This window comes from Diabrotica virgifera, chromosome 2 (assembly GCF_917563875.1).
Source record: "Diabrotica virgifera virgifera chromosome 2, PGI_DIABVI_V3a".
NCBI classification, from domain to species: domain Eukaryota; kingdom Metazoa; phylum Arthropoda; class Insecta; order Coleoptera; family Chrysomelidae; genus Diabrotica; species Diabrotica virgifera.
The window spans coordinates 237,939,610-237,966,055 of NC_065444.1; the positions used below are offsets into that span (position 1 = coordinate 237,939,610).

Below are 26,446 nucleotides of genomic sequence, written 5' to 3' on the forward strand. Positions count from 1 at the left end.
AATTTAAAATTAAAACATGGTCGGTATATTTATAAACCTCTAATTAAATACATAAAGTTTAAATATAATTCTGGTAAACTCAACTAGCAAAGTTAAAAACTTTATTTCTAAATTATGCGCTTCAAGCTTTCATCATCATTATCTTAGCCATTATCCCTATGCGGGGTCCTACCAAGTTATAAAATTTCTTCCTCAAGAGCTGGTCTCTACTGTTCCAGTTTTTGTTCTAAGTCGCCTTCACTATTTCCCACGAACACTGCAACATCAGCATACAGTAGCACCAGGGAATGTTATCCTGTAGTTTCGCTGTTATCTGATCTAAAACTAATGAGAACAAATAAGGACTGAGCACTAATCCTTGGTGCAAACCTACTTTCACATGAAATTTATCAGTGTCTCCCACACCTGTCCTAAAACTAGTTCGGGGGACTCCTTTCTTATTTAGCGCCCACCACAGAATCGAGGAACTCTATAATATGCTTTCTCAAGATCAATGAAGACCATAATAATATGAGCGTTTGTTTCTTTATTCCTGTAGTAATTCTTGTATTTTTTCATCAACTGCCTTATAATGAAAATTGTATCTGTGTTTTATCTGTCCTGCATAAAGCCAAACTGATTACCGAATATTTCACATATTCTCATGGTGTGTCTAATTAGTTACGACTAAGGAAGCGCTGCATAATTTGGAATGGGGTGTGAAAGTTAATGGAATTCTGATAAATACCATCAGATATGCAGACGATACAGTTATGTTAAGTGATTATATGAATGGATTACAACACCTTTTAAATGCCAATGACACAGTGGGAAGAGAGTTTCTCTTCTCGCTTGCGCTCGTACCGCAACTTTTCAAACTCGTGAGAAATTAGTACCTTTCTGCACTTGTTGCACAATATACTATTTCCTAACAAGTGCGGAAAGTCATACTTTTCCGCACGCGATTGCAGTTTGCCGAACGACGCGAAGCGGAGTTCGGCAAGCAGTCGAGTGTGGAAAAGTGACTTTCCGCAAGAGTTAGGAACAATATTTTTTCTACAAGCGTTTAAAAATCACCAAATCTTAATCAATTAATTTAATTAATTAAAGATGAAAATACACAAATTAATTCTTTGACAAGGTTGTCAAAACCAAACTTTAAATATAAGGTGCGTTCGCGGGTACAGTTGACAAAATTGTCGCCGACAATTTCTAACCTTACTTAATATAAATAATATCGTTAATAGATAAATAAACAAGGTATATTTACTTTTAATTAATATTAATAACTAATTATTAAATTATGTATAATAGGTAAATATAGCTTGTATATTTATCTATTAACGATGTTATTTATATTATTTTAAAGTGCGCATGCGTTGTCTGACAATTTATCCAATTTTCTGGCAATAGGGCTTTTCATCGACTGTCATTTGTTTCGAGCTTCTGTCATGTGTCACATAATATTGATATATCTACGCCATACGTCTTTGGTTTGTATTGTTTATATACCAATAACGTATGACGTAGATAAATTAATATTATGTGACATATGACAGAAGCTCGAAACAAATGACTGTGAATGAAAAGCCCTATTTCAGGTACCCGCGAACGAACTAATTGGTTAGCATGACCACGCATGACGACGATCTTGGTTTCCATGACGACGATTCAAAACCACTGTTATTGTCTACTGATTTGACTTTCGAATATTATGTCAAAATAATTTTATTTCATCGAATTGTCGCGTTAATTTCTATAAACATGAACACAATAAGAACATTTGAAATAAATTAGTAAATAACATCTAAATATTAGTTTATTGCATGTATTATAATTATTTTAAGGCCATATTAAATTATCTAAATTCAGTGCGGAAAATTAATGCGAAAAAGTAAAACTTTTCAAACTAAAACGCGTGCGGAAAAATATACTTTTTGCACGCTCGTAGAAAATAGTTATTTTCCTAACAAGTGCAGAAAGTCATTCTTTTCCGCACGCGACTGCAGTTTGCCGAACGACGCGAAGCGGGAGTTCGGCAAGCAGTCGAGTGCGGAAAAAGAGACTTTCTGCAAGAGTTAGGAACAATATTTTTTCTAAGAGTCTTTAAAAAATTACCAAATCTTAATCAATTAATTTAATTAATATGAAAATACATACACAAATTAATTCTTTGACAAGGTTGTCAAAACCAAACTTTCAATATAATTAGTTAGCATGACGACGATCTTGGTTTCCATGACGATGATTCAAAACGACTGTTATTGTCTACCGATTTGACTTTCGAATATTATGTCAAAATAATTTTATTTCATCGAATTGTCGCGTTAATTTCATTAAAACAGGAACACAATAAGATATATTTGAAATAAATTAGTAAATAATATCTTAATATTAGTTTATTGCATGTATTATAATTACTTTAAGGCCATATTAGCATATCTAAATTAACACGCGTGCGGAAAAGTAAAAACCGCGTACGGAAAAGTAACACGCGTGCGGAAAAGTAACACGCGTGCGGAAAGTGAAACTTTCTAAACTAAAATGCGTGCGCGAAAGTAGACATTTTTGCACGCTCGTAGAAAAAAATAATATAACAATGACATAACATTATAATAAAAACAGGAAAGTGTGCATATTATCAAAATGATAATGATGCGGAAACACAATAAACACTAGTGATCCCGCTGTTATCTCTTTATGTAGATTAAACGGATTAAGATAACTTTTCAATTTTTTTCTTATTTAAATATCTTTTTAAACTTACCTTCTAATATGCAACTATTAGTATATGGTACATTCCATGTCAAATCACTCAGACAAAAACTTTGGACATCCGATTTGTCTGAAACTTGGTATACATAATATAGCTTCTGTGGAACGTAAAAATAAGCTCAAGCTGAAGCATTTAGCCCGAACATTCTTCTTCTTTTTTCTCAAAATATCAATTTTAGGGATTTTACAGTGATTTGGTACTTATTTAAACAAATTTGTATGTTATATCATAAAGTATCAATGCAAAAATAATGTTTTAATAGAAGGGACATCATTATAAGGCATTATAGTAAGTTATTTTGATTCAAAAACAAGTTTTTAATCAAAACTTTTACTGTAGAAAATGTTAAAATACCGTTTACATTTTCCTCCAATCCCAAAATACATGTCCATAGATTTAGATAAAAATTTGCCCACATAATAGCCGAGCCACAGTATTTTAAGTGGTTAAAATGATTAGTATAGTTTTAAAATACAAAAAAGGTTACATGCAATATCACAGTCAAAAAATTATAGACCAGTCGGGATAGCATTTCACCTTGCATGCCGAGCTGCCCAAAATTTTATTTTTATAATCTTTAGGGGAGTCAATAGTAGTCAAAATTTAAAATCGCGAATGAATTCCGCCGTTGCGTTAGCCGCCATCTTGATCTTAAAGGAGAACCGTTTTTGTTCAATATCTCCGACATTTGCAACTTTTCGGCAAAAAGTGTGTAAGTACTAAAATTGTTAAAAATGCGATTTCCTATAATTTTTTATTACATTTTTTTGTGCGGTCGATATTTTTCGAGTTAAGGTGGAAACTTTGGGGGGGACAGTTTGAGCATAATTATTGAACTATCTCGTTTATTATTAGTTTTGCGACAAAAATGTTCCTATACAAAAATGTAGAGAATTAAATTTTATACAATTTTGATTTCTTTCATTTTTCTACCAAAATCAATATTTAAGGTAGTACATATACGGTAAAGGCGCAATTGTAAGACATGATTGGTTTTATAGCATTTGTTTTTGTTCAATATCTTCGCCATTTTCAACTTTTTGACAAAAATGGTAGGAACTAAAATTGTTCCAAATAAATCGTATTTACAATAATTATTTTAATTACATTTTGACAATTTTTGTCGTGAGGTCGATATTTTTCGAGTTAATTCTACTTACAGTAGACTCCTGTATTTTTGACTCTGATAACATTGCATAGGTATAACTATTTTTTTATTGTAACACTATAAAAATCCTCTTAACCACTTAAAGTCCTATGTTTTGGCTATATGTGGGTAAATTTGTAGTTAAATCGAAAATCACCTATTTTTGGAATGGAGGAAAATGTTAAAATGTATTTTAACGTTTTCTATACTAAAATTTGATCAAAGATTTGTTTTGAATCAAAATAACTTATTATAATGCCTTACAATGACATTTTCTAATAAAACTATAAACCGAGTCTCTTCTAATAAAACATTACTTTTCCACTGATATTTTGTGATAAAACATCAATGTCAAAAAAAATATTCAAATCAATGTAAAATCGGTAAAAATGACATTTAAAAAAAAAAGAAGAAGACTGTTCGGGCTTAAATGTTTTAGCTCGAGCTTACTTTTACGTTCTGCAGAAGCTATACACCAAGTTTCAGACAAATCGGATCCAAAAGCTTTTTTGGATCCAAAATTGAGTGGTTTGAAATGGAATCACCCACAGTGCCGTTTTATCCATTGGGCGCTTGGGGCGGGCGCCCAGGGGCATGGACCCCGGAGGGGTCCGTAGGGACCATTCCTTTTATTAATAACAAATTAAAGTCCGCTAAATAATCGAGGAGCATATTTTTTTAAATAGAGAAAAAGACCACGAAATACCTGCGATTTCGTAATGGTCTGATTTTAAACCGATAAATAAGAACTGTGACAACTTTTAAACCAAAGAGCTACTCCTTAGAAAATTGTAAAAAAATGTATGAAGCTGGAGACAAAGCTTTCTTCTTCTTTAAGTACCGTGCCCAAATTTTTAGGCGTGGGTAGCTTCCATAACAATTTGCCGATATCGTTCTCGATCTTGTGCGGCATGTAACAATTGATCTGCTGATAAGCCAGTCCATTAACGAAGGTTCCGGAGCCATGAATATTTCCTTCGACCAATTCCTCTTTTTCCGTCGATCTTTCCATTGAGTATTAACTGCAGCATCCTGTATCTGCTATCTCTCATTATATGCCCCAGATATTCAAGTTTTCTCTTCTTTATCATCTTCATTAAGTCACCTTCGCCTTGACCTACTGTGTTTAAGACTTCTCTGTTTGAAATGCGTTCAACCCAAGATATTCTGAGCATTCTACGATACGACCACATCTCAAAGGCTTCTAATTTGTTCATCATGTTAATCTTCATAATCCAGGTTTCACATCCATATAGTAATACAGGATACACACAACATTTTAGGAACTTGATTCTTAGTTGTAAGTTCAGCTGAGAGTTGCTCAGAATAGATCTAAGTTTCATAAATGCTCCTCTTGCAATTTCTATACGAGTTTTAATTTCTTCATCCGGATTTAGTGTCTCGTTTATCCAACATCCTAGGTATTTAAAATGGTTAACTTTTGTTATTGATTCATCACTGACAATTAGTTGCATAGGGCCGACGTCTTGTTTACTAACCACAAGTAACTTTGTCTTTGTTGCATTTATGTTAAGTCCAAGACTTTATGTTGCATTTATGTTAAGTATAAGACAAAGCTTATATATGATTAAATGAAAGCAACTCTTATAGAGTTGCTTTCATGCATTGTATATTCTTAAAACCCAATGGAGGCAAAGAGGAGTGTTAAAGCTGTTTATTGTTACCCGTACAAATTATTTTCAATTGAAAAAAATAGTTAAACTGATTTTGGATATATTTTACCCACTGGAAATATTTGAATAGTTTACCCAAATTTCACGAAGAAAGTAAATTTCTTCTGAACTCTATGGTTACATTAATAACAAGATCATCAGTTGGAGTTAGATGGATCATGTCTGACCAAACTTGCAGTGAATTTCTGGAAGCGATGAAAACAAAACATGTAGAAACTTTTGACGCTGTAAATGCTTTCCTTAAAACCTACGGGTCCATCATACATATTGTTACAATTAAGCAATAATAGAGACAAAAAATCAGCAGTTAGAAGTGAAGCCAAGTCGCTGCATAATAAAATGGATACCTACCTTTGAGACAGGTTAACTTGGATACTCTATCGACACTGATTTGGGCAAGGATTTTAAAACGAGTGAATGCAACAAACAAAACGGGAGAAACTATGGACTTGAACGTGTCAAAAATATTTTTTTGTGAAGGCAATAATCTCAAACATATTCTATAGAATTTGCCTTAAAAAACAAAGAAAAAAAAACATTTTTCGATGGAGCAGTTGAAAGTGAAACTATTTTAGAGGGGCAAGAGATATTCAGAATTGAAGTAGGTACCCATTTAATGTTATATGCCACAATATTTCTCAAGATCTTTTAAAGAGAATATAATGCTACAAAGATGTTAAATGTTTTTTTACGCTAAATAAAGAAATCAAAAATTAAATTAATATTTTATGTGAGGAATATAAAAAAGATGTTGATAAACCAAAGAGAACTTGCATAATGAAATTATTCATTTTATAACGTTATGCCAAAATTTCAATAAACATTTGAAAATTTGGTGTCATCCAGGATATAAAGGCAACTTTAGCCAGTTTTTAACTTTACTGCAAGTTTATTTGACGATACCAATTTCTAATGCGTCAGGCGATCGGTCTTTTTTGGCTTTAAAAAGAATAAAGGTACATATTGAGGGACAAGAAAACCTAGACGCATTATTACTATCGTATCTATTATAAAAAATGAAGAAATGGAGCAACTGAATTTTGATATTATTAATATGGCAGTTTGCTAATGCCTAGTCAAAAAAAAGTGAGCTAATTTTTGTTTTATATATTTTTAGAATGTTTTTTTTGTTTGTTTTGTGTTGTTCTGTTGTTTCTGTTTTTTTTTTATATATTTTTAAATGTATTTTTTGAAATATTTTTTACGTTTGCTATTTTTCTCGTTTGTTTTAAAAATCTTTTTTAAAATTCTTAAAAATGTATGAGTTTTACAATAAACGTTTATAGTTAATACAGATTAATGCATGTGTTTTTTTTTTGTTAAAAAAATTGACAACGAATAGCAATGAAGGGGGCCCCTAAATCTCTAGTGCCCAGGGCCCGAAGTTAGGTTAAACCGGCACTGATCACCCATAATCATGATTGTTATATTTATTGCGAATTGTCTGATACGCTTTCAAATGGAACAGAAACACAGCTCTTTTATGTTGGCAATAACGCCTACAATGCCCTACAATACCCCGTTAAGGGAGGCAGGGACAGTCCCACCGAACTCACCTGTTGAGCCGAGTCGGTTTTCGTTTGACGAAATTTTGTCTTCCAGTTCTGAACAATACAATGGGCTCAAGGCTCAATCGACCAATGATTGAATAACATCTAATAAATGAACAGCCTGTTAAATTTCATTGAAAATAGAATATGCGATGTAGAAGCTCTTTCGTCTCTTATTACCATATTACGCGCATATATCTTCTTAATACCGGGTGTCCACTTATATTTTCCCCCATTTTAATTGCCTATAACTTCTAAACGGCTCAAGATAGAAATATGCGGTTTTCACTGAAATGTTTTATTTTAGTAAAAGTTTTGTCTGAATGGATGGAATTTTTTATATCGCTTTCAAATACGAAATAAAAAATGGCGGATTTTTGAAAAAAACTTTGTTGACTTTTTTTTAATGGAACACCCAGTATATTCTTTTTTAAATTGAAAAAAAGGCCATTAACCTATCTAGCGATATAAAGTTTTTCAAAATCGGTTGTCAAATCACTGAGTAATTAATTTTTAAAATGAGAGGTGCAACGTGGATATCACATACCTAAATAACATAACTAACTAAGTTATGTGATTTCCACAATGCATGTCTCATTTTAAAAATTAATTGCTCAGTCATTTGAGAACCAATTTTAAAAAATTTTATAGCGCTGGATAGATAAATGACCGTTTTTTCAAGTTTTTAGGTAAATAACCATTTTTTATATCGCTTTTAAATAAAAAATGGCGGATTTTTGAAAAAAAAAGTTGTTGACTTTTTTATTAAAACTCCCAGTATATTTTTTGTGTCTTGAAAAAACGGTCATTTACCTATCCAGCGATATAAAATTTTTTAAAATCGGTTGCCAAATGACTGAGCAATTAATTTTTAAAATGAGAGATGCAATGTGAAAATCACATAACATAATATCATTTTGCTCAGTTATGTTATTTAGGTATGTGATATCCACGTTGCACCCCTCATTTTAAAAATTAATTACTCAGTGATTTGACAACCGATTTTAAAAAACTTTATATCGCTGGATAGGTGAATGATCTTTCTTTCAATTTACAAAAAAATATACTGGGTGTTCCATGAAAAAAAGTCAACAAAGTTTTTTTCAAAAATCCGCCATTTTTTATTTCGTATTTGAAAGCGATATAAAAAATTCAATCCATTCAGACAAAACTTTTACTAAAATAAAACATTTCAGCGAAAACCGCATATTTCTATCTTGAAGCGTTTAAAATTTATAGGCAGTTAAAATGGGGGAAAATATAAGTGGATACCCGGTATAATATAGTTTCATCATTTTAACTAGCAGAGTGGTTATGAATTATTATAGTCCAGGAACCGAAGCTTTCACCTCGCAATTTTTACAGAATGGATCGATTTGCTTGAAAATTTTAAAATAAGTAGTGAATAATCCAAGGATCACAATCTATATGATGCCGAAAGGCGCTTTTTCCATGGGGGTGGTTGCCACCCCATCTCGAGGGTGGAAATTTTTTATTATTGAAAGTTTATTATCAAAAGTGGATAAAAATGTTCGTTCTAAGCAAAAAATGTTTTATATATTTTTTTGAGAAAATTAATAGTTTTCGATTTATTCGATATCGAAAGTGTTAGTTTTATATCGAAAAAATCAATGTTTTTTGATAATACTCATTTACGATTCACTCAATTTTTACCGTTGAAAAAATTTTTTCAAACCAAGTTCTTGAGAATTAAATAACCTACATTTTTTCGTATCATTCATTTCGTATAAGAAAAAGCCATTTTTATCCAAACTACAAAAATTCGTTATTCGCATTTAACTCCGTTTTTTTTTAGAACTAATCATTCTATGCGATCAAACTTCTAGAACCTATGAATAATACATAAATAAAGACCAAATAATGTCAATCACCAAATTTAAATTAGGGTGGTGATTAGGAGGTTGCTTCCGATCACTTTTTCGCTGAAAAAATAGGGACTGGCATTCTTTTCATTATAATTCACTTAATTTTGGAGCTAGAGACTTTTTTATTTCTAGAGATAGATATTTTTAAATACTTTAAATTAGTTTGAACAAGTTACTTTCAAAAAATGCATAGTTTTCCCGTCTTTGACTTTGAAACTACAATATTTAGCATTTGACGAAGAAGAGCTAACATATAATAAAGTGTAGCTCGATTACTATTGGTCTTAAAGATAATTAAAAAAAACGGATTTGTTTATTTTTTAAAAGGTACATTTTTGTTAAGAGGATCGGTACGTATTTTAGGCTGCAATGCTATTCAAATGGGGATTCATTTTTTTCGAATCCTGAGAAAACTAATAAGTATTTTTTAAAAATTTAAACGCAGAATGAAAGATCACGTTATTAGCGAGGGCCGAAAGTCCCTGAGAACTTCTATAATGTTTATTTTAATAAGTTACAGGGGTGAAAAACTAAGAGAAAATTTAGTGTGATTTTTAATTTCAAATATATCATTCAAAATAAACTTTTTATTTATTCTAAGGGACTTTCGGCCCTCGGTAATGATTTAGTCTTTCATTCTGCGTTGAAATTTTTTAAAAATATTTATTGGTTTTTTCAGGATTCGAAAAAAATAAACACAATGCCGTGGTAATATTTTCCAAATCTATCTTTGTCTTACAACACACTCAGCCGAATATAATATTGTCAGTCAGACACTGACAATCAGTGACAATTTTAAATATTTGACATTGCATCGGGAATATGTTGAGTTATTGATTAAATTTTATTTAAATATAGTGTATTTGATAAATAATTGATTTAAGACGTGAACTTAATAAAAAGTTATTTATTGTGTATTATTTGTGGAAGATCCAAGCAGAGAATACATCAGGATAATATATTCTGTGATCCAAGTATTTTGTTCTTAAAGATGTTCAAAATTGTAAGCGTTCCATAACAATATATTATTAAAAAATCACTTTAACACTTTTCCTCTTTTCTCGATTGAGTATTAGTCTTTGTTGTACAAATAAATTATTACAATCACTGAATACATAGTTGGTGAAAAATTATCACATTTATTAACGTAATTAATAATTTCCAATTATAAAAATAACAGTTATCCAAGAACATTCAAAACCCATCTCTTTAAATTAATGATGACATTTTCAAGTAGAATGACATTTAGTAATGTTTACATATCCATACCAGTGTGAATTTTACTACGCGTAATTTGCCGTGTAAAGACAGAAAAAGTAGGGATACACGTAAAATATTTGCGAATTATGTACCCATAGCCTTAAGTAAAGTTGTTTTGATAAAACGAAAACTTTTGAAATTATTAGCAGAAAACTTATTAAAAACATTGATTTTTTCGATATAAAACTAACTTTATATAGCGAATAAATCGAAAACTATTAATTTTATTAAAGAAATATATAGAACGTTATTTGCTTAGAACGAATGGTTTTACCAACTTTTGTGGTCAAAATATAATAAAAAATTTCCACCCATGAGATGGGGTGGCAACCACCCCCATGGTAAAAGCGCCTTTCGGCATTATATAGATTTTGATTCTTGGACTAGCCACTACTTATTCTTAAATTTTCAAGCAAATCGATCCATTCTGTAAAAATTGCGAGGTTTTGTCCTATTTTCAGCTTCATTACTTGGACTATTAGTAGTTTAAAAAAAAAGTTGTCGACGGCGTCGTAGTACGGGTATTATGACCCGTATGCGCGCCAATGGTGAATATAGAATTTTTAATTGTATGTCAAAAATGCATAATAACTACCTCTTAAAATCCCTCAAATATCATTTACATATCTCAACTGGTTTTAGAGCAATAAATAAATCGTTAGTTTGTAAGGAAAATTTCAACACCGCGTACCTCGGAAACGAAGCATTTGCGGACATACGTTTATAAAACAAACTGTCATTATTTTTTCATGCAGAATTACCCCTTAAAGTTTGACATGCTTATTTAAAAACACCCTGTGTTGATGAAAAACATGGCTAGATGTTAAAGTATCTCTTTTATTATCCAACATAAGCGTATGAATCAAAAAACAGTATACTAAGAAAACTTGAGGCTATAGTTGGTTTTAATTTCAGTATTTTATCAATTAGTCCATTCTGTTACAGCTTTTGCTCTAAATTTTAAAGAACCGCTTGGATTGACATAAAATTTGGCATGCGTATAGCTTACATGTCAAAGAAAAAAAGTGATATTGTGCCGATGTGTGCTTTTGCCCTGGGGGTGACTTTCACCCCCTCTTGGGGGTGAAAAAGTGTATGTCTAAAATAAGTCCGGAAATGGGTAAACTGACTAATTTTAAGTAACTTTTGTTCTATAGAGCTTTTTCGCCAAGTCAATACTTTTCGAGTTATTTGCGACTTAATAAGTTCATTTTTCAACAAAATAACCACATTTTTAGACGGTTTTTCGCAAATAACTCAAAAAGTAAGCATTTTGTCGAAAAAAACGTTCTTAGCAAAAGTATAGCTTATAAAAAAGTAAAAAAATGGTGTACGCCTTAGGTCTCTTTATCTCGCATAACCAGAGTTATAGCCAATGAAAAATAGATTTATATTCACCAAATTTCAAATAGAATATTTCGACGTGGAATATCCAAAAAATTAGGCACTTTTTGGGGAAAACCCATTATAACTTTTTTAAAGTGTTTTAAACAATCTTTATTTGTTTTTACAAAAAGTTTCTAGCATTAAATTTAAGCAAGTTACGCTCAAAATAAAGTTGGTCCCTTTTGTTTTTGCAAAAAAAAATCGGGAAGACCAACCCCTAATTAGCAACTTAAATGAAATTAATCGTTACCGCTCCACAAATTATTTTATTTATGTTGTGTTTATATGATCTGTAAGTTTCATCGATTCAAAGTGCTTATTTAAAAAAAAAATTGGTTTCAAAGTAAATTTTTTAAAAATTTAAATTTTGAAAAATATGTTTTTTTTTTCAAAATAACTTAAAAATTGTTAGAGATACCAAAAATCTCGAAACCCAAAAAAAGTCAGATTTGCTTTTCTGAATATCATGTATTTTTTTGTTTTTCTGTTAGACAAAAATTGATTAAGATTTGGTGTTTCTAAATTTGCATACATTCGTGATCAGTGACTCGTTCAACCCATTTTAACTACTGCCCTTTCAATAATAAGGACTTTGAAGCGATGAAACTTACAGATCATATAAACAATATATACACGAGTCAAGAAACTTGTGAAGTCGTAACGATTAAGTTCATTTAAGATACTAATTAGGGGATGATTTTCTCGATTTTTTTACCAAAACCAAAAGGGACTAACTTTATTTTGAGCGTTACTTGTTTAATTTTGATGCTAGAAATTTTTTTTATAAAACAAAAATGAACCTTTTTTTAAACACTTTAAATAAGTTGTAATGAGTTTTCCCCGAAATTTGCTTCATTTTTGGTTATTTCACGTTAAAGTATTCCATTTGGAATTTGACGAATATGAACTTATTTTCATTAGCTATAAATCTGCTTCTACTAGGTATAGAGACGTAATGTATACACCTTTTTTTAAATTTTTTACAGGCTATATTTTTTCTCAACATGTTTTTTCGACAAAATACTTACTATTTGAGTTATTTGCGAAAAACCGTCTAAAAGCGTGGTTATTTTGTTGAAAAAATGAACATATTCACTGCCAAATAACTCGAAAAGTATTGACTTGGTGAAAAAACAATATAGAACAAAAGTTACTTAAAATTATCCAGTTTATCTATTTCCTGACTTTCTTTGGACGAATATTTTTTCACCACCAAGAGGGGGTGAAAACCACCTCCAGGGCAAAAGCACATATCGGCACAATATCACTTTTTTTCTTTGACTTGTTAGCTATGTGTATGCCAAACTTCATGTCAATCCAAGCGGTTCTTTAAAATTTAGAGGTTTTGCAATATTTTACCGTTAAAGAACAGACTAAATTACTAGAATATTCCACAGGGTTTGGCGAACTTTGAGAAAAATACACAGTTTGATTAGTACACTCGGTATCAGGGCCGCTTTATCCATTAGGCAATATAGGCAGTTACCCAGGGCGTCAAATTATGAGGGGGCGGCAAAAATATTACACAAAAAATATTTGTATATAAAAATTAAAATCGAATAAAATTTAAGTACATCCATTAAATTAAAATCATCTGTTGTAAAATCTGTTAATGAAACTAGGTGGTCCGCAAGGGTGGACGCAAATAAAGCGTTATACACTAGATTCAACGAAATAGAAAATGCGCTTTTTAATATCTAACCACGAATGTCAAACTGCAGCTGTGAAACATCAAGCACTTTCTATATTTGAAAAAATGGCCTTATTTTTTGAAGACACTTTTGAAGTATGGCTTTATTGGCTGTAATTCGACAACATATTTTAAAAAGAGTGAACTTATCCCATAAGTATGTCCAGAGTCCTGCAATGGATCTGGGTTCTGTCATTAAAGAGTATGAAGCTCTTTCAAATTACTTTACCTCAGTCAGAAACAATTTTGCCATTTATGAAGAGGAAGCCAAAAAATTGTGCCCAAATAAAACATATAATGAAATAAGAAAGAGAGAACGAAAAATTCAATTCGACGAGGGGGCCGATGATGAACTAAACTTTTCGGCTAGTGACGAGATGAAAATCCAGACATTCTATATTATAATCGACACTCTGATAAGAGACCTGAATAGACGTCTGGAATCTCATTGACTTATTTATCAACCTTTTCGTGTTATAACCGATTTGCCGAAATTAAACAATGAAGCAATTATTAAAGAAGCTTAAAATCGGATACAAATTTATAAAGGCGACCTAGATACATCATTCATACATAAATGCGTTAGCACTTAATAAAGCGTCATTTGGATACCATAATAAAATCACCAATTTACATATCTAAATATTTAAAGAAGAGTGGATTGAAAGATATTTTCCGTAATTTTGACATTGCTTTGCGCATTTATTTGTGCATCTCAGTAGTTGTAAAATGTCAAGAATTAATAGTTATTTATGATATAAGTGTTAAAAGTACACGTTTAAGGCACGCATGTGAAAGTTTGCAGAATGAGCGATAGCGAGTTCTGCAATTCACATGAGTGCCTTAAAAATGTACTTTTTAACACGCATATCATACAATATTTTTTCTACAAACGTAATTACAGGACAATATCTACAAAAACTTTTACTTGAACTTGACTGAAATTCCATTTTTATATTTTTTTGACATTACATCAAAATTGCCTATACGGTCAATACGAACTGCAGTGCCTTAAAAATATTTTAAAGCACTAGTGCCTTAAAGTAGCATTTTTAACGCTAGTATGGAGTGCTAAAAATTGCATTTTTAACACGGTTGTAGAAAAAAAAATAATTTCCGATCAAGTATGACGCCAGAACGTCTTAATAATTTGTCGATTTTGTCCACAGAAAGTGACGTAATAAAGGCGATAAATTATGACAACATTATAGATGATTTTTTCAAAGAAAAATCAAGAAAGAAATCTCTGATGTGATCGAACTAGAATGACAATTTTTTCTGTTATATGTATGTAAATATCGTGGTTTAAATCCATTTTTAGTGTCATCATCATCATCATCTTCATTCAACCCGGATCTATCCACTGCTGGATATAGGTCTCTCTCAGTCTTTTCCATGTATTTCTGTTTTGTGTATTCTTATTTAAATAAAAATTCTGCTTGCAATTTTTTTCCGCAAAAATGGTACATGTTTGAAGGGCGGCTACTAGAGCATTGCCTATGGCGTCAGTTGACCTAAATGCGGCCTTGCTCGGTAGGTATACAATGACTATTTACCTGTGTAGTAACCCTATTATTACAGCAATATTGTTAAAGAATAGGGCTATGACATATTAAAACAATCACTTGCATCGGACAACAGGTTTATGAAATTCGAGACACCAAAAATGACCCAGTTTTAAGGTGGTGCATTCATTTTTTGAAGAAGTGTATGTTGAAGTTCTCTAATTGACTGACAATTTTAGTACCTACTGCCTTTATAATTGTAGCACCTACAAAAATATATCAATAATTTAACTTTAATGGAAAAGGTTATTGGTTTTGAATAGATCGTACTAAGAATATAGTTGATATCTTACTGTTATCGTACTAAATAGGCACCCTTTTTTATCACTGCTTTGATCTGCTTTATAAAGTATAGGTAATCGATCTTTGTTTAGTTCTAAATGTTTAATTGTAAATAATCTCTTTGACAAATATGTGCGTGTTGCGAAAAAATATTAGATACCCAACCTTTTTATGATGTTTGTTTATTTTGCGATTAGTAATAAAAATTAATCTTACTTAAACAAAAGCCATTAAAACGCCGCTATATTGTTGCTGCTTTTATTAATTTAACTGCCAGCGATTTGGTTGCCAGTTGACTTAGTTAAGCAACTTATTCTTCTTCTTCTTTTATTTGTGTATACACGACTCAGTCTCTTTTTCGATGTGGCTCTACCCTAAGAGCGCACGACGTTCTCTGGACGTCTAAAATAGGTCCATATTTGGTCCTAACGTCCATGGACTATAAACGGACGTTCTTCGGACGTCCGACGTTGGACGTACTTCGGGTGGAAAGTATGAACGTCCTTGGGACTTCCGATGTTGGACGTACTTCGGGTAGAATAAATATGAGCGTCATTTGGACGTCCACTGGACGAAATACGGACGTTTTCTGAACGTCTATATAGTAAGTTGTTATCCACTGTATTCGTGGTCTTCCCACTGATCGTCTTCCCTATTGGGGAACTGTTTCTCTCCGTCTTTACTACTATTAGTTGTTGTCATTCGACTTATGTGATCGTTTCATTCTACTCTTCTGTTTTTTACCCAGTCCTTGAATTATCCACCGTGCATCTCCATCGTATATCCGTCTATCCTATAATATCATACCAACGATGTTTCTAAGACCCATCGCATGCATACAACTTTTAGTCGAACAACTATTTAGTTGTGTATCATAAGTCTGTAGGAATATAATGAAGTGCGTATAATATACTGTCAACTCGATAGTCGCTCGACAAAAAAAAAAAGAATGTGTGTGTACTTTGTACGCACTTAAGAAGTTATACTCCTATTATACTCTGGGCTAATTAGCAAAATTCATGGAAAAGTTATTTACCAGCAATTTTATTGCTGGAATCGAATTATAAGATCATATATATTAATAATATAGGTATGCAAAGTCCGCAGATAGTGTGCTACTTTTTTTATAAACAAAATGGCGCCGACAAATCGTATTTTTTTCAATTAATGCTCTATAACTCCGAAGATTTTATTTTTACAACAAAAACAACCAAATAAAAACTCACCGCAATTAAATTCTGCATAGAGATATGTTTTTTACGATTTGCTCCGACGAAAATTCTCCTCGGAAAATGCGGATTTTCCTAACAAAAACTATAATTTTCAAATAAAGTTTTAGGTAAGTAATTATTAATCAATAATTAAATAACTTAGTGACATCAAAGATTTCTTGGTATAGATTGTAATTCCAGAAGCCGGTGAAAATTAAACGAATATTTTAGCAACAATTCAATTGTTAATTAACAATTTACGATCGCAATAATAACCAAAATAATCATGATACATTGATCAAACTTAAAAAGATTATAAAGATGAGATGCTTGTTTAATATTTTATCGACAAAATATAAATTTTTCTTTTTTTTTGCATAATCTTTAAATTTAAAAAAAAATAGTTATAATACGTTGGTCTAATTAGTAAAGTACAAAGAAAGGTTATTTACCAGCAATTTTATTGCTTTAATCGAATTATAAGATCTTATATATTATTAATATAGTTATGCAAAGTCCACAGATAGTGTGCTACTTTTTTTATAAACAAAATGGCGCCGACAAATCGTATTTTTTTCAATTATTGCTCTATAACTCCGAAGATTTTAACTTTACACCAAAAATACTCAAATAAAAATTCACCCCAATTTAATTCTACATAGAAGCATGTTTTTCCCGATTTGCTCCGACGAAACTTTTCCTCGGAAAATGTGGGTTTTCCCAACAAAATCTCGAATTTTCAAATAAATTTTTTGGGCCAGTAATCATTTATCAATAATTATATAGCTTAGTGAAATAAAAGCTTTCTTGGTATAGATTATAAATTCAGAAGCCGGTTAAAATGAAACGAATATTTTAGCAACAATTCAATTGTTAATTAACAATTTACAGTCGCAATAACAACCAAAATAATCATGAGACATTGATCAAACTTAGAAATGTTATAAAGGTGTGATGCCTATTTAATATTTTGTCGACAAAATATAAATTTTTCATTTTTTTGCATAATCTTTAAATGTTTAAAAAAATTGTTATAATCAAATTAACATTTCTTGGAAATTGTTTATTACATTCTAATTTTAAAAAAATACTTAAAATGCGTATTTCATAGGTCTTGAAAAGGATTGCTTTAAAAAAATTTTCCAACCATTTGCAAAAAAGTTAGGAAAAGCAAAATAAATATACGATATCTCCATTGTTTATAATTTGTTTTAATTGTTTCAAAGCTTAAAAGTGAGTCTATGGTACAATCTAATTACTCACAAAAAATGTCAAAAATTAGTTCAATCAAAGATTAAAAATACTTTTTTTTGTAATTTTTAGCGCGAAAGTAGGCTTGATACAGAGCCGGAGATAAAATGTTCACTCGAAGCGACTGACATGCTTAAACTCGCGCGAGTTGTGTATGTGGGCGGGTAGCTACGGTACTGTATTATTCTACTTTCGCGCGTGTAAATTACAAAAAAATATATTTATAATCTTTAATTAAAATATAACCATTAAGCTGATAATCGATATTGTTTTATAAATAATTAGCTTGTACTTTAAACTCACTTCTACGCTTTGAAAGAATTTAAAAAATTATTAACACCGTAGTAATCTTATGTTTACTTTGCTGTTTCATAACTTTTTTGCAAATGGTTGCAAAAAAGTTTTAAAGCATTCATTTTCAAGATATTTGAAATGCGCATTTTAGTTATTTTTTAAAATTATAATATAATAAAAACTTTCTGAGAAACGTTAATTTGTTTATAACTATTTTTTTTAAACATTTAAAGATTATGCAAAAAAAATAAAAAATTTATATTTTGTCGACAAAATGTTAAATAGGCATCTCATCTTTATAAGATTTCAAAGTTTGATCAGTGCATCATAATTATTTTGGTTATTATTGCGACCGTAAATTATTAATTAACAATTGAATTGTTGCTAAAATATTCGTTTAATTTTTACCAACTTCTGGAACTATAATCTAAACCAAGAAGGCTTTTAAGTCACCAAATTATTTAATTATTGGTAAATAATTACTTATCTAAAACTTTATTTGAAAATTAAAGATTTTGTTGGGAAAACCCGCATTTTCCGAGGAAAATTTTCGTCGGATCAGATCGAGAAAAACACGTCTCTATGAAGAATTTGATCACGGTGAATTTTTATTTGAGTGTTTTTGTTGTAAAGTTAAAATCTTCGGAGTTCTAGAGCAATAATTGAAAAAAACACGATTTTCGGGCGCCATTTTGTTTATAAAAAAAGTAGCACACTATCTGAGGACTTTGCATACCTATATTATTAATATATAGGATCTTATAATTCGATTCCAGCAATAAAATTGCTGGTAAATAACTTTTCCCAAAAATGGCCTATTCTCCAGTAATCAGCCCAGACTATTATATGATTTATTAAAAATAAATATACTTTAAACAGTTTGTTTTAATTTTTTTTTAACACGAAACTAATTTTGTGCTTACCGCTTTCAAAAAAATTAAAAAAAAAGTATAGGATTGCTCCGGATTCGAACTCAAGACCTCTCGATATCTGGCCGAATGCTATACCAAATACGCTTACGAGGACTGTGTCTGTATCGGTTCGGACGTACCTAATGACAATTCACGGGAACAAACAGGCAAGGTGAAGTATAATAAATATACAATAAAATGTTTTAATAATACTCATCTTACTTCTGAGAACGACAAATCCAAAGACACAAAAATTACAATAAATATATTTACTAAAAACACTAATATATTATTTTCACAACTTTTCTTGCACTGATATATTTATATACATAACTTGAAAGATTTAGCAACTAAACGCCATACTGTCTGTGTGCGCATGCGCGCAGTATTATAAAATTTTACTCTCAAACGCGCCTAAACAAGTATAACTTCAAAAATCAAAAGACCTGCTTTATCTCCTTTTGACTGAAAAGTCGCACAACTATTTAAAAAATAATAATTTTTTAATGAAAGTTAATTTTTTTAAATTTAAAAAAATTAACTTTTATTACAAAATAGTTATTTATGAAACAGTTCGTAAAGTATGCTTTTTGTGAACGCACGCGATGTTTAGAGCACGAGCGACAACGGAGCGAGTGCTATACATCGCGTAAGTTCGCAAAAAGTACCTACTTCAACCACAGTTTCATACAATATTTTATCTATGATGAACAAATAAAAAAACTGTAACTCTTCGTCACTGGAATTTATTTCTATTCTACAATTTTTAGAACTTTGACATTTAAAAACTCTAATTCCTTTCAAACCACAAAACTGTCAAAATTTTTTGTTGTAATTTATTGCTCATTATGTCATCACCATGACAACACAAAAGTTAAGGATATTTGATTATATGAAAGCGTGTCAAAACAGCGCGAAAAAGTAAATCCCATTTAAAATACATTGTTACTTCACGCACTGCTATCTATAATGACAGTTTTCACAAACTAAAAACTTATACATAATATGACATAGAACAGATAAATTAATTTTTTCTAACAAATATTTAATTTATAAGTAATAATACTACCGCTGCTAGTGCTATACATTTTAAGCAATTGCCTTTTAGCCAATTTCCAGAAGTTCAAAAGGGATAGGTTGTTGTGAATAATATTAAAACATCGCCCTGTATAATATTTGTTTCTAACAAGGAGCCAAAAAAAAATAAACCTAAATTTAACAAAAACAAAAAGAAATATTTTCCCTTCGTTTTTTGCATCACTACCTTCTAAGTAGATATTAACACTATGTATGTGTATAAAAATGTAAGTGAATGTTAGGAGGCTATAATAATTTGACATTTTCGTTGTTTGAGTACATAATTTGACTTTTCGTTCACCATTTCTTTAATAGGGCTTTTCATCGATTGTCATTTGTTTAGAGCTCCTGTCAGATGATGTATAATCTGTGTGCAATTCGCGATGAAAAACAAAGTAGGTATCTGACCTCTGATGGAATAAATTTAAACTACTATAAGTGGTATAAACAAACCAGAAAATTGTTGATTTGAATGGAATTCGGTCAATATTAAGAAATTTTTAGTAGGTAAATTTTATCATTATGAGTACATTAAAATATTTTAAATCAAATCGGTATTGTTCTGTTCCTCAATTGAATCGGATTGAATGTTTGTTTATACCATTTATATCGGCGATTTTCCTGCATTCCACCTGCCCTCTATATTCCGTCACTAATTGTACAATTCGATGTAAATAAATGTTCAAATCGTGGTGTAAAAAGTGGTTTTATTCACAGCTGCTGAATTATTACACTACAGTTATTGGTAAGGTAAAATTTCGGGAAGCAATCTACTAATTTATAAGTTCGCCAATAATGTATACCTCAGCATAGAGTTTACTGCATGTAGCATAGTAACAAAAACTTTGTACATACTTTTAAAGTTGACAAATATAAAAAATTAGGAAGTTAAAATTAATATGAGATTACAAATTAAAGGATTCATTTTTTGATTGAACATGGTTAATTCTTTTTTCAATCCATAAAATTTGTAACATAATTATCGTATCTTTTACGTATATATTGTAGACTTGTTTCTAGTAATATTTTTATCTCTTTGTTTCTGATGTAATTAATTTGTTGTATTTAGTTTTTTTTTTAGATATACAGTATGTCCCTGTAAGTTGTATCCATATGGAAAACTTTTTTATTATTAGTTTTACGAAAAAAAGTTATTCTTCATAAAAAGCTCTGCATGGTCTAAAATCTAAGATTCAGCCATCAGATATCAAATTTTATGAATATTATACGAGGTATGTCAAAAAGTTTGAATTTCACTCAAGAGTTAAGTAGCTTTATTTTTCACAATATTGAAAATTGCTATAATGAAAAGTTGTTTGGAATTAAAAACTATATTTTAATATGCAATTACATCTTTCTAATTGAAGAAAAATTTTTTTTGAAAAATTATGGACAACTCAGTTATGTAAATTCTGATAACTCTTTTATTATTAATTTTACTAAAAAAAGTGATTCTTGATAAAAAGTTCTGCATGGTTTAAAATCTAAAATACAACCATCTTATGTCAAATTTTATCCATTTTATACGAGGTATGTCAAAAAATATGAATTTCTCTTAAGAGTAAAATACCTTTATTTTTGACAATATCGAAAATTGTTATTATGAAAAGGTATTTAGAATTAAAAACTATGTTTCAGCATGTAATTACATCCTTCTAATTGAATTATTCTGAACTCTAAAGGTACTTTACTTTGGATCTAAATTTATCTTTTTTGACATACCTCGTATAAAATTGATAACATTTGATATAAGATGGTTGTATTTTAGGTTTTAGACCATGCAGAACTTTTTATTAAGAATCACTTTTTTTCGTAAAATTAATAATAAAAGAGTTATCAGAATTGAAATAACTGATAAAAATGTTGTTAACCATAATTTTTCAAAAAAAAATTTTTTCAATTAGAACTATGTAATTGCATATTACAATATGGTTTTTAATTCCAAACAACTTTTCATAATAGCAATTTTCAATATTGTGAAAAATAAAGCTACTTTACTCTTGAGTGAAATTCAAACTTTTTGACATACCTCGTATAATATTCATAAAATTTGATATCTGTTGGTTGAATTTTAGGTTTTGGATTATGCAGAGCTTTTTATGAAGAATAACTTTTTTTCGTAAAACTAATAATAAAAAAGTATTCCATATGGATACAACTTACAGGGACATACTGTATATACCTACCATTTTTAGAATTTCATAACAAGTATGCCCCAGGATATCTGTTCAGAATGGTGCAGTAAATTTTATATTATGTTCTGTTTGTGTTCGCAGTTCGCTCTAGAGATATTTTTGAGATTAAAAGCCATTATGATTGTTATAATATTAGAGGATCCGATATAAAGTCGAACTGCACTGATCTGCTTAATGGATAAAAATTAGTTGGTATGTAATTAAGTATGTTAATAATTATAAAAAAGGAGGAGTGCCCAATACAATTAATTAATAATTAGAAAATGACTTTTTCTACGAGCCTGCAAAAAGTCTATTTTTCCGCACGCGTTTTAGTTTGGAAAGTTTTATTTTTCCGTATTACTTATCCGCATTACTTTTCCGCACTGAATTTACATACATATATAAATTGCTTAAAAGAGGAAGTGTTTTTAGCTTATTTTATTAGTCTATCCAAAATCTGCAAACCAAATACTTTGTGCTCACACTATTCCATGCTCAAGGTAGTATTAAAAATTGAAAAAAATGTCAATATAGGCGATTATTTTAAGTTAACAGCATATCTAAAGCTCCTGGTGACATATATTTAATGATTAAAGTAGCTGCAATATTTGTATTAGCTGGCGCATGCCGTAGAGAAGAACTTATGAAAATAACGATAGATGATATTGTGGATAAACGGGGATTTTTTACCGATGAGGATACTGATTAATTGATTAAGATTTGGTCATTTTTTAAACGCTCGTAGAAAAATATTTTTCCTAACTCTTGCGGAAAGTCTCTTTTTCGCACTCGACTTCTTGCCGAACTCCGCTTCGCGTCCGTTCTTCAATCTCGTGCGGAAAAGTATGACTTAGTTAGGAAAATAACTATTTTCTACGGCCGTGCTAAAACAGCCTCTTTCCCGCACGCATTTTGTTTCCGAAGGTTGCACTTTCCCGCACCAGTGTGGGAAAGTAAATTCTGTCGCACTCATAATCAAAATTTTCAATAATGTAATTCGTCTAAGCTGAATACCATGAAGGTGGCAAATATATAAAAACTTCTTCTAAACACAAAACTCAAATTTTTTCTATTTGAAAATAAAATCAATTCATTAATCCAGAGCTCCTGATATTTTTTCTCATTTAGCTGTTATCTATGTTCAGTAAATAAAACCAAAAAGAATAAATTGCTTGACTTACCTATCTAATGAACGCCAGTATCTAACATTTCAAATGAACAGGTGTACACCGTGACTGGCTTTTGTACGCTCCAGAGGTAATAAAATATTTTTTCCTCACGATTCAGGAAAATAATGCGGTTTTCATAATTTTTATCATTAAAACAGATATGAATACAACTGAAATCAAATTTATAAGCGGAAATAGAGATTGCAGGTAAGGGAATGCTTCTGAAAGACCAAAAAACATTATTTTATCAATTAGGTGTTTACGCGTGGTTAACCCAAAATTATCTACATTTATATCAATGTAAATGCATGATGATTCAGTGAAACGGTCCGATTTGGCAACGCTGCTGACGATAAAATAGAAAAGCCGCGAGCTTACGACGTAAACGTTGTGAATCTAGAGAGTCGAAAGTTTAGTTATCATAGAGACGTGGTCAGGTGAATGACGCGCATTTGCTGTGAAAGCTTATTACAAAAATGGTGAAGTATTGTGCGTGTACAACGAGCGTTTCGTTTACACTACCATTTTCCGCCCCGTGCTGCAGTTCCGTCTAACATGGCTATTAAGACTTCCGTTAGCAATTTTGAAAGTAGTGGCTTAACATCATAAAACAGAGGTGGCAGTGTCAGAACTGCTCGCACACCACAGAATATTGAAGCGGTGCGAAATTCATTACATGCGAGTCGTCGCAGGGATCTTCAAGGACTCGCGTGTAATGAATTTCGCACCGCTTCAATATTCTGTGAGCAGTTCTGACACTGCCACGTCTTTTTTGTGATGTTGAACAACTACTTTCAAAGTTCCTAATGCAAGTCTTAATAGCCATGTTAGACGGAACTGCAGCGCGGGGCGGCAAATGGTAGTGTATACGAAACGCTCGTTGAAAAGTTCATACCAAACCCTTCTTTCAGTGCATCATAGTTTGTCGAATTCTCTCTACCGTCAATATTATACATAGAACTCAGAAAATTATGTATTCGTTGACGGATAGTTGCATACTTTCACAATTTCAAGGGGTAAAATTACAATTGTTATTCTAGGTTAGTATATTTCGACATTTTATCATTGACGCACTGAAAGAAGGGTTTGGTATGAACTTTACACGCACAAAACTTTCACCATTTTTATAATAAGCATTCACAGCAAATGCGCGTTATTCACCCGACCACGTCTCTATGATAAATAAACTTCCCACTCCCTAGATTCCCAACGTTTACGTCGCAAGCCCGCGGCTCCTCTATTTTATCGTCAGCAGCGTTGTCAAATCGTACTGTTTCACTGAATCACCTTGTATTTTATAATGAATATGTTATAGGCCAAACCCGATTTCAGGACAAACTATTTTGACCAAATCTAAACTAGTTTGACCTAGGCTAAACTAATTTGTCCTATACGTGATAGGATAAATTAGTTTGGCGTTGGCCTATGCCGTATTAGTTGATCCTGATAAAAATGCGCATACTCCAGAATAAACTAGTATGGCTTATTATAAACTTTATAGTATATGTACAAAGCGAAAATAAATAGATAAACTGAATAAAATACTCTATAATTGGAAAAGTAAGCATTTTAATTAACGATATAACGATAAATGATAAACGTAATCATTTTAATTAAAACGATAATGATTCGTCGTTAAATCTAATGAAAAATTGGTAATACTTACAAACAATCATATTATCAGAAATAATACTTGTGTTTTTGTGTAAAGTGTTTTTATAAAAGCAATAATAATTGTACCTCACAATAAAAATGATTATTTATTTTTCCACGCAGTGCTTTAGAATCATTGCCTTCTTGTACTTGCATCTGCGTGTGGAACAATTTTTGTTGCAGTTGCATCTGACAAAGCCTCGTCCTGATTAAACTGAATCTCTTGTAATTTCAATCTTAACGATATTTCAGAGCCTTGGTTTACATCTACTACATACCTCTAAAGAGTTTAATGGCAAATGTCGATTTCTGATCTGAAAAAAAATTAAAACCCTAAAAAAAATTAAAAAATTAAAATTCTGCTACACTTTTTCTAACTTTTTGACTGTTATTTTCAGGTAAAAAAATTTTTTTTGTTGGTTACTAACTTCTTCAACGTTATCATCACTGTCTTCTCTTATGCCCGTATTCATAGTCGAGACTCAAGTCAGCGTCGATGCTCAAGGCCGACCTTGAACAAATTCTTATACAAATTTTTTCAAGGTCGGCCTTAAGCAGCGACGCGACGCTGACTTGAGTCTCGACTATGAATACGGGCCCTTGACTAACATTTAGACAAGGCAAAAACGGCGGGTTCGTTGGGAAAATATTCCCATGAGATTTTTTGCATAATTACATTCGTGAGACATCCCAGAATAAGGTTCAAGAAGTCGCCCACGTGAAAAGTGGGGCCAAATTTTTTTTAACAATTTTTTTTTAATCAAATTTCAAAAATCATTATTTTTGGCCCGAACAATTTTTTGTATGTTTTTCGGATCATTCTGGATAAAAAAGATCTCTTATAAATTTTCTCTAAAGTTGATCGTTTTCGAGTTATAAGCAATTTAAAATTGAAAAAAACAAAAAATGGCGATTTGCAAGGCTTAATAACTCGGTTAAAAGTTATTATTATGAAAGTCAGAAAGTGACTAAATCAATGTTTAATGCCCCCCTACAAGATCCTGAAGAAATGTTTGTCATTACTTTATTACTAAGCTGTTATTTTTAAGTAATTATAATGAGCGCCATGCACGTGGTAGGCGGCCGTAAATGTAAGTGGAAGTAAGATGCACAATTGAACTGCCGGAGTGGCATCTCTCTCGCGTTCAGCATTTACGGCCGGCTACCACGTGCATGGCGCTCAATATTATTACTTAAAAATAACAGCTTAGTAATAAAATAATGACAAAAATTTTTCAGGATCTTGTAGGGGGGGGGGGCATTAAACTTTGATTTAGTCACTTTCTGACTTTCATAATGATAACTTTTAACCGAGTTATTAAGCTTGAAAATCGCCATTTTTCGTTTTTTTCAATTTTAAATTGCACTTATAACTCGAAAACGATCAACTTTAGAGAAAAATTATAAGAGACTTTTTTATCCAGAATGGTCCAAAAAACCTACAGAAATATTGTCTGGGCCAAAAATATTGATTTTTGCAATTTGATT

The 26,446-nt window shown here is 31.0% G+C and overlaps 1 protein-coding gene and 1 long non-coding RNA gene across 2 annotated transcripts in view; one reads left to right on the plus strand and one right to left on the minus strand.

The window, feature by feature from the left end:
- Positions 1-26,446, plus strand: part of LOC114330885 (neuroendocrine convertase 2) — a 423,318-nt gene that overhangs the window by 56,423 nt on the left and 340,449 nt on the right. The gene's annotated exons all lie outside the window — the stretch shown is intronic.
- LOC126880507 (uncharacterized) lies at positions 3-23,667 on the minus strand. The gene is made up of 2 exons (XR_007696614.1): positions 23,318-23,667; positions 3-324 (listed from the first exon to the last, which is right to left on the minus strand). It is a non-coding gene; the product is annotated as an uncharacterized LOC126880507 (long non-coding RNA).